This window comes from Phoca vitulina, unplaced genomic scaffold (assembly GCF_004348235.1).
Source record: "Phoca vitulina isolate PV1807 unplaced genomic scaffold, GSC_HSeal_1.0 scaffold155, whole genome shotgun sequence".
Taxonomy (NCBI): domain Eukaryota; kingdom Metazoa; phylum Chordata; class Mammalia; order Carnivora; family Phocidae; genus Phoca; species Phoca vitulina.
Genome location: NW_022589858.1, coordinates 13,823 through 22,729, shown reverse-complemented (window position 1 = coordinate 22,729; position 8,907 = coordinate 13,823). Strand labels below are relative to the sequence as shown.

Sequence of the window (8,907 nt, the reverse complement as noted above, 5' to 3'; positions counted from 1 at the left end):
CTTATATTTTCAAGACTAAGCATATTCAAGAGCATGCAAGATCTTTTAACTTTCAAGAACTTCAAGAAAAATTGCAGTAGTAAAAAGAATATATATACAGTTACCTAGATGCACCAATTGTTACTATTTTGCTTCACTTGTTTTTATGTGCATACTCTATGCCTGCAAATGTATATACCCACAATTTTTTCTGAACCATTTAAGGATAAATTACATCATGACCCTTTAAGCTGAGTACTTTAGTATATATATATATATTATTAGAAATACAGATATTTTCTTAAATATCAAAGGGTAATTATTAGCTTCATTAAATTTAACATTGATAGACTACTTGAATACACTACCCATATTCCATTTTTGTCAGTTGACCCAATGTCTCTGATAAGCATTTTTCCCGATAGCACAGAACCCAGTCTGGAGGCAGGTATTACCTTTAGTTGACAGGTCTCTAATTTGGTGTATTTCTATAGCCTTTCTTTGTCATTTATGATACTGACATTTTTGAAGACTAAAATCTGTCCCCCCCCCCCCTCCTTTTTAATAGGCCGTTTCTCATTTTGGTTTGCTCAGGACTGATTTATAAATTATGACTTCTCAGTTGGAAAACTACCTAGGTGGCATGTCATTCTCAGGGTATACCCTTGGAGGCTCACTATGTGTATCTACCCCTCATCAGTGATCTCAATTTTGATCACCCAAAGTGTGGTCTTGATTCTCCACTGAATATTTTATACGTATATATATATATTTTACCTTATAACTAAGTACTTTAAGACTGAATAAACAGGATAGACCCCATGCAAAATATGGTTTGGATGCTGAGATTGATTGAGGCCATACACATATCAATAAGGAATGAACAAGATATATTACTCAAAGAAGTGTTTTTTGTTTTGAGAGAGCAAGGCAGATTTCCCAAGCTGGCCCAAACATGGGTTGAGGGAGAATAGGGAAAGGAAGGGGGTGCAGCCTGGATGAGGGTTTTTTATAGGTGGGCTGAGGCTTAATTGACTTGAAACTCCTGCCAGCATCAAAAAGAGGGAACAGCTGGCTTTCTTATCACCTTTCCCAGATACTGGCCAGAAAGGGAAGAGCTAAGGATGAGGCTTACAGCCTATTGACAAACATCAAATAATGAAGTCAGGCTCTTCAGTACAGAAATCATGTCCTGCTTCTTAGCATAATATCCCACATTAATGATGCTTGCATGAATTGGTCTATGTTATAATCAAATAAAAATGCTGATTTTTCCAATCATCCTCCCCCTACCCCATTTCTCAGTCAGCCCTCAATATTTTACTATAAACAAGAGCTCTCCCTCCAGAATTGGTCCTCTTTCTTACAATTATATGGTATCTAGTTACTTCAAAATAAAAGTTTAATTAAAACAACTATAATTATTTTTATAGTCCCCTAAACATTTACCAATAGTTTAAGATTTGTTCTCATTGTTTTCTTTAATTGTTTATTTAAATTCACTTAGCCAATATATAGTAAGTACATCATTAGGTTTAGATGTAGTATTCAATAATTTATCAGTTGCATATAACACTCAGGGCTCATCAGATCACATGCCCTCCTTAATGCCCTCACCTCATCTCCCACCCCTTCCCCTCCAGCAACCCTCAGTTTGTTTCCTAGAGTTAAAAGTCTCTCATGGTTTTTCTCCCTCTCTGATTTATTCCCATTCAATTTTCCCTCCCTTCCCCTATGGTCCTCCATGCAAAAACGTTGGTTAGATACCACAAAGTAGGTGGCAATGCCTTAACTGTATGTGTGTTGTCAGGACAGAGGGCCTCTTCCATCCTTGTCAATGGGAGTGATGACCTTTTCTCCTTTCATACAACACCTCATTGTACTTTTCTAAACTTCATGCCCTCCCTTTGAGTTCCCTTCTCTTTTTATAGTTGTTTTGGTTTGGGTAAATTATCTTCATCTTCATATGCCTGTCAATTCTTTATTTTGTTCTGGATTTTTGAATGATTGGTTGGGTAACATTTCTTGATTGACTATTTTTCCTCAGCACTGCCCAGAATGGACATCTAGTGTTGCTAATGAAAAGTCTGTTTTCAGTTTAACTGTCATTCCTTTGCAAATAATTGGTCTTTGATCCCTGGTTATATGAGTTGTTTGTTTTGATTTTTCTTAGGGGTGATTATGATGTGTCTACATGTGGACTTACCATTATTTATCCTTCTCACCACTAGCAGTTCCCTATTAATCCGAACTGTGATTTCCTTTCATGCTGGGGGGAAAAGTCAGCTACTTTTATTCAAATAATGTCCTTCTTTGTTCCTTTAAAACTTCTATTGAATACATGTTAGAACCCTCAATCTATCTTTCCTAGCTCTCGTTCTTTCATCCCCCTCTCTCCCCTCCCTATTGCTCTGTTTATTGTTGTCTATATGGGCAGTGTTTGGGGTAAAATGATGTTTATTATAGAGAGAGCTCTATTCCCTTCTTTAATGGAAGTTTCTTGTTTGTTTGCTCTTTAATCCAATAGAAGAATGTCTCTTGGTTTGATTGTTCTTGGACAATGATGCACTGAAGATTTCACTGAGGCTATTTAAGTTTCCAGGGTAACAAACAACTTGAGTAGTAGTATTTGTATTGCTCCTGTTTTTTGTGTTAGTTTTTTTTTTTTAAGATTTTATTTATTCATTTGAGAGCAAGATACAGAGAGAGAGAACATGAGCAGGGGGAGAGGCAGAGGGAGAGGAAGAAGCAGGCTCCCCCCTGAGCCAAGAGCCAGATGTGGGGTTCGATCCCAAGGCCCTAGGATTATGACCTGAGCCAAAGGCAGACGCTTAACCATCTGAGCCACCGAGGCACCCCTGTGTTAGTTTGTTTTTACTTTTACTCTCCTTAATATATTTTCTTCTCACTCCTCCATACTTGCATGGTTTGATTATTTCTCAAAAACATATGCAATAGTAAATTTTGTTTTGGGGGAGGAAAAAAAATCTAGTAGACCCTCCTTTTTGACCCTGAATGTTATTTTGGACTCTCTAATTTGGAGGACGTATTTATCCATGAAATTGTCCTTGTTTTAGGTTCACCTAAATATCTAGTTAAATGATTGATCTGTCAACTATTTTTAGGTTTAGATTAATTAGAATTTCAAGCTTAGTGCAAATAATGAATACAGTTCTGAGTTTAAGCTAGTAGTGATTTTTGACACTATGAAAGATGTTCTTCATTTTAATGACTATTGAAAAAACTTAAACCCTGGATATGAATAAAGACTCACAAAGAACTCTTCTACATATAAAGAGCTCACATCAAGTGGTGTATAGGTAACAAAATACATCCATCTAGACTCTTAGATTCTCTCTGTGAGGACAAGTGTTCAACTATTCTGATAGGAAAAACAACTATTTCAGTCAATTACCCAGACCCTCAAAATCTTCTGTGAAGGCTCTCTATTCATAATGCTGTTGTTCAGTTGTTTTCATTAAATTAAGTGTTGTCTCTAAACTTAACTAGTTCTATGCCTTTCCCTTACCTAAGTTCTTTGTATGTAGACACAGTTAATTGATGTTTTGACTTGCCAAATCAGTCTAACTATTTGTCTGTCATTCCAACTATAAATGACAAGTATTTGCCCAGTGTTGGTGGAAGAAAATGCAAATATATTACCACCCTATCGCCCCACCCCCCCCTCCATTTTGCCAATTTTAAATCCAGTGTTCATTCCCGATTAGGATGTTAAGCAGTCTGTTCTAAACCAGATCTTTAGTCTTCTCCCTTGAAAGGTGTTCTTTTTTTAAACTTGCATTCAAGTTGCACCTGGCTTTGTTGACACAGTTATTCTTGCTTCTGTTTGTCCAGGCCTATAGCACTTCTCAAAGTGGTGAAGATGACTTTTTCAGGGACGGCTGAAGTCACAGTGGGGGAGCCAGAGACCACAGAGCACTCTGAAAGCAAGGCTCTATGGCAGGTGAAAATTTGATTCTGAGAGGTGTGATGGCAATTTTGAAGCCATAATGCATCGTCAGCTTCCCCCCAAGTGACCTGTGCACCTGCTCTCTCTCCATATATTTACATTTTCCCAGAATATCATGGTTTTAAAAAAAGAAAAGCAATACCATGGGTTCTGTCATATTGAATTGAATTTCAGAAGTGGCTAGGGCAAGGATAACAAGGGTGATAAATGTGCAGAAAGAAAGCTAGCTGCTTTTTTTTCCCTAATAGATTTGCAGGATTTTCAGCTGGAAGGTGTTAAAGAGATCCATTGTTTGCTCTGGGGAGGCCTAATATCCAAACAGAATCTGGCTGAATTGTTCAGACTCACTGAAGTTTGTAGACTTTGCCCTTTCCTTCTGAGAACAGGCTGATGAAGAATTCTGTTTCTCCTATGCCTAATAGTTCTTATGCAGTCCCTTTGTTCTCATAATCCGCTCCTCCAATATTGAGGGTGGGGGGGCAACCCCCGAGGCCTTTGTATGTACTTCTTGCTGGAGACGCTTGTGATTGGGTTATAGGTAAGGAAAACATGAAGCAAGTATCTTGCTATAATATAGCTATAAGTAGTCATTATTACAATAATAATAGCAATCATTTGAGTTAAATATGGCCAAGATATTTACCTACATTTACTCAATCCTCAGTACAGCCTTACCATTGTTAGCATCACTGTCACCATATTTCTGTTGAGAAAAATGACTTGTACCAGGTTCAGTAGTTGCCTAAGGTCCTGTTGCAAATTAACAGTCATGCCCAGAATTTAAGACCTTGCACTCCGACTCCGGAATTGGCTTTATTATTGGCAAGTACTCACTTGATACTCGGTCCATGGTATATAGTGAATCTATTTCATGTAAGACTTTTGAAGTGTGGATGTTATAAATTGCAGATAGGATATACGTTGTTTTATTGGAAGCTTGGGAACCACTGGAGACCTCTGGAGTTGGAATTACTGATCATGAAATGTCAGAAATAAGCAAAAATACACCTCTGTGATGAAAACTCTGGGCCTGTTTTTAAGAAACATGTAGTTCAGTGGAGGAAAATGGACACTGGCAAAGCAGTTACCAAAATAATTATGTGATGACTATTGTAAATATTATAAAGTAGGTAGGGGGCTGGCAGAGCTCTTACCCTGGGAGAGCCTGATCTTGCCTATATGTTTTCATGTTTTCTTCCTAGCAGAACGTGCCTCTCATTCTGGAAGCTAAAAATATACTTTGTTTCCCCCACTTCCTGTAACCATTGCTGGCTAGCTGGAGCTGAGTCTATGGTGGTACTTCTGGGAAATAAACATTTTGTACCCTAATACAGATAACCTACAGGGACATGCCTCCCCTTTTTGTGGAAGCAGAGGGTCTGCCTGTGATGCCTAGGACTGTGATCATTACCTTATGACCATAGGGTGAGAACAGAAAGATGGTGAGAGCCTAGGAACCTGACCTGAACACCTGAATCAACCCTGGAACTCTCTATCTCCAGATGGCCTGTTACATGAAGAAGTACATATCTTTTTGTTTAAACCATTTAAATCACAGTGTTCTCTTACTTGCAGCTGAAAACTTCATAAATAATAAGGAAGCTTCTCTGAGGAAGAGGCATTGGGCCTGGATTATAAAGGAAGAGTGGTTGTTGACTAAGTAAGGAAGGCTTAAGAGTTTCAGGCAGAGGGTCTAGCAGGACACAGGGACCCAAGTGGAAGTGGTTTGTCAGATTTGTAAAATGGAAAGGAGATCAGTAGGGAATCACTTAAAAAAAAAAAAAAAAGTGGGGTGTGGATGTGGCACATGCTGACACTGAAGTGAGCACATGCTAGGCCACACAAGGAGCATAGGCCAGAGCAAGGGGACTGAACTGGATCTTAAGAGTGGGGAGTATTTCAAACACTTTAAGCAGGAACATGGTCTAGTCAGATCTGCACAATGGCTTAGAGTAAGCAGGAACATTGGCATATGTGGAAGAAAGCAAGGACAGCTACAGGGCAGAGCCTAAAGGAGAGAATGACTGGAAATATGGTTGCTCGGTTGGGCAGGAAGGAGCTTGAGCATTAATTTGTAGGTCAGACTGAGTGTAAACAGGTCCACCACATCCAAGTGGGCATGAGACTCTGTAACTCATCCTGTGGATCTCCTCTTTTTTCCTGCTTCCCACCCTCCACTGCCCCAGGCACAGATGTGTGACCTTCAGAACACGCATCTAGGTTCTGTTTCTTCCCTGTCACTCTCTAAAACCTTACTTTGTTTTACAAAATAGCAACTGAGACTTAGAGAGGGCAAGTGGCTTGTACCTGCCTGAAGTGTCATGTCAATTAAACACATCGGACCCTGGAACACTAGTCTCTTGATTCCCAGTCAAGCTATCTTTTGAAATGGCCATCTTTCTCAGAAATAGTTCCTAGAAGATTGGTTTTGTTATGGGACAGAGAACTGGTTCCAAACTCATGTTTGGCTGCTCATCACTTGAAAATCAATACCCAGAGGGAGGTGATGATTGAAAAGGAAAGCTTGCTTAATTCAGAAACCAGCAACCTGAGAATGTTGACTAATGTCCCAAAGATCATCTTTCCCATCCAGGCAAAGCTGGAGGGTTTTAAAGGGGAAGGTGTGGGAAATGGGGCTAGTGTGGCAAGGCTGGTACTCAGGTGGTTATTCTATGTCAAGATGACCCTGAACAGACTTGCTGGCATCAGTGGTGGCTGCTCTCGAATGTAGTCAGAACTTAACTTCTGAGAAAGTCTGGTCCCTCATTCCTCAAGGCCCGTGGTCTGCACATCTCCGGGAAAGTAGGTCAGTTCTGCTACAGACCAAAGAACTTAGGTCCGCAAACAGAGTGCATAAGCTTCAAGCTAGTTAATCCTTAAGACTAGTTGGAGTGCTGTTACAGTAGGACTTGAGTGGGATCATCCAGAGTGTTTTTAGTTTATAAATATATTGTGTTATTTTTTACTGAACAGTTGGAATATTCAACTTTATTTTCCCCCTCATGGACTTGGTGCTACTGATCAGAGGACAAACCTAGACTATGAGATAAGGAACATGAAAGTGATGGGAAAGGGTATTCGGAAAGATCAGGAGCTGATGACTTTTCCCATCCAAGGGCCAGGTAGGGGCAGGGAGTGGAGTTGGCCAGGTAAGGATGGGGAGATAGGAACTGAAGACCCCTGTCCCTAAAGGGGCCACTGATATCCATCATCAGCCAACTGTTGACCTGCAAGATGGTGGGTGCTGGGTTACCAGATCTCCCATTTTCTGAGAGGCCCTAAAAGTTTGCACTTGCATGTGAAATACATTTAATGTTCTTAAATGTTTGTTTAAATTGGTAGTTAATGTTGGCTTAAATTGTTTTAAAATACTTTGTCAGCAACAACAACAAATGACAAATAACAAGTAATTTCCATTTCTGGGGAGAAATAACTTGCAAGTGATTTCTTTTTTTTTGTTTTGTTTTTTAAATCGTGCCATTCTGAAAAAAAAGTTTATAGATTATATGTAAAAATGACTAATATCATATAAGTTATTAAATCTACATACAGTCCAAAAGAAAGTTAGATCAAACAAGCCTTATTAGTTTCCAATGGCTATTGTAATAAATTACCATAGATTTAGTGACTTAAAACAAAAATGTATTTTCCCATAGTTCTAGAGTTCAGAAGTACACATCAGTGTTAATGGGCTGGAGCTGAGGTATCAGTGGAACCATGCTCTCTCCAGAAGCCCTTGGGGAGAATCCTTTTCCTTGCCTCTGCCAGTTTATGATGACTGCTGGCATTCCTTGGCTTTTGGCCACATCATTCCTATCTTCAAATCTCTCTCTGCTCTTATTTCACCTTCTCCTTTGTGTGTGACATGTCTCTTGCTGCTTCCTTCTTCTGAACATACACATGATTGAGTTAGGGTCCATCCTAATAATTTAGGATAATCTCCTCATTTAAAAATCCTCAATTTAATCACATTGCAAGGATGCTTCTTACATATAAGTTAACATTTACAGGTTCCATAAAATAGGTGATGAATATCTTTGGGGGCTTCTTTTTCATACCATCACATGAACATTTTGCATCTTATTAAAAAGGTTTTATACCTTTTATCTATTGCTCAAATCATAACATGTACACTTTAGGATGATATTGGATATTAGTGGTTATAGGTATGAGTTCATATTTCAAAAAAATCTGTAATGATTGTAAACTATCTTATTGATTTCTTACCAGAGTTGATGGATCTTTACTGTTTCTACCTGGTATTTTATTCCAGTAGCTCACTCAAGAGACCCCTGGCCTATAGTAGAGTTTCTTAACCTTGGCATTGTTGATATTTCTGGCCAGACAGTTCTTCACTATTGAGGGCTGTCTTGTGCACTGTAGAATTAGCAGCATCCCTGGCCTCAAAGCACTAGACGCCCACTTGTTACCACCATGCCTCCCACCACTGATGACAAAATTAGCTTCAGTGTGGGTAGAAATAAATTTCCTACCAACACTGACCTTTCCACACCAACATGGAAAGGAAGAAAACTGATTTATTATTGAATTAACACAGGATGCATGGGTGGCTCAGTTGGTTAAGCATCTGACTCTTGATTTCTGCTCAGGTCATGAGCTCACAGCCTTGAGATCGAGTTGATCAATCCAGGCTTTGAGCTCAGTGGTGAGTCTGCTGGAGATTCTCTCCCTCCCTTTGCCCCTTTCCCTGATCTCTCTCTCCCCTCTAAATACATACATAAAATCTTTGGAGCACCTGGGTGTCTCAGTCAGTTAAGCATCTGACTTTGGTTCACATCATGATCTGAGGGTCCTGGGATGGAGCCCTGCATCAGGCTCCGTGCTCAGCAGGGAGTCTGCTTCTCCCTCTCCCTCTGCCCCTCCCCTTGCTTGTGTGTGCACTCTCTCTCTCAAATTTTAAAAAATATTAACACAATAGTCTACATGTAAGAGATGAC

The 8,907-nt window shown here is 39.5% G+C and overlaps 1 non-coding gene across 1 annotated transcript; it reads right to left on the bottom strand.

Moving 5' to 3' along the window:
- Positions 1–1,726: 1,726 nt before the first annotated feature.
- LOC116628963 lies at positions 1,727–1,852 on the bottom strand. Its single transcript, XR_004298679.1, has one exon. It is a non-coding gene; the product is annotated as a U6atac minor spliceosomal RNA (small nuclear RNA).
- Between the last annotated feature and the right edge of the window lie 7,055 nt (positions 1,853–8,907).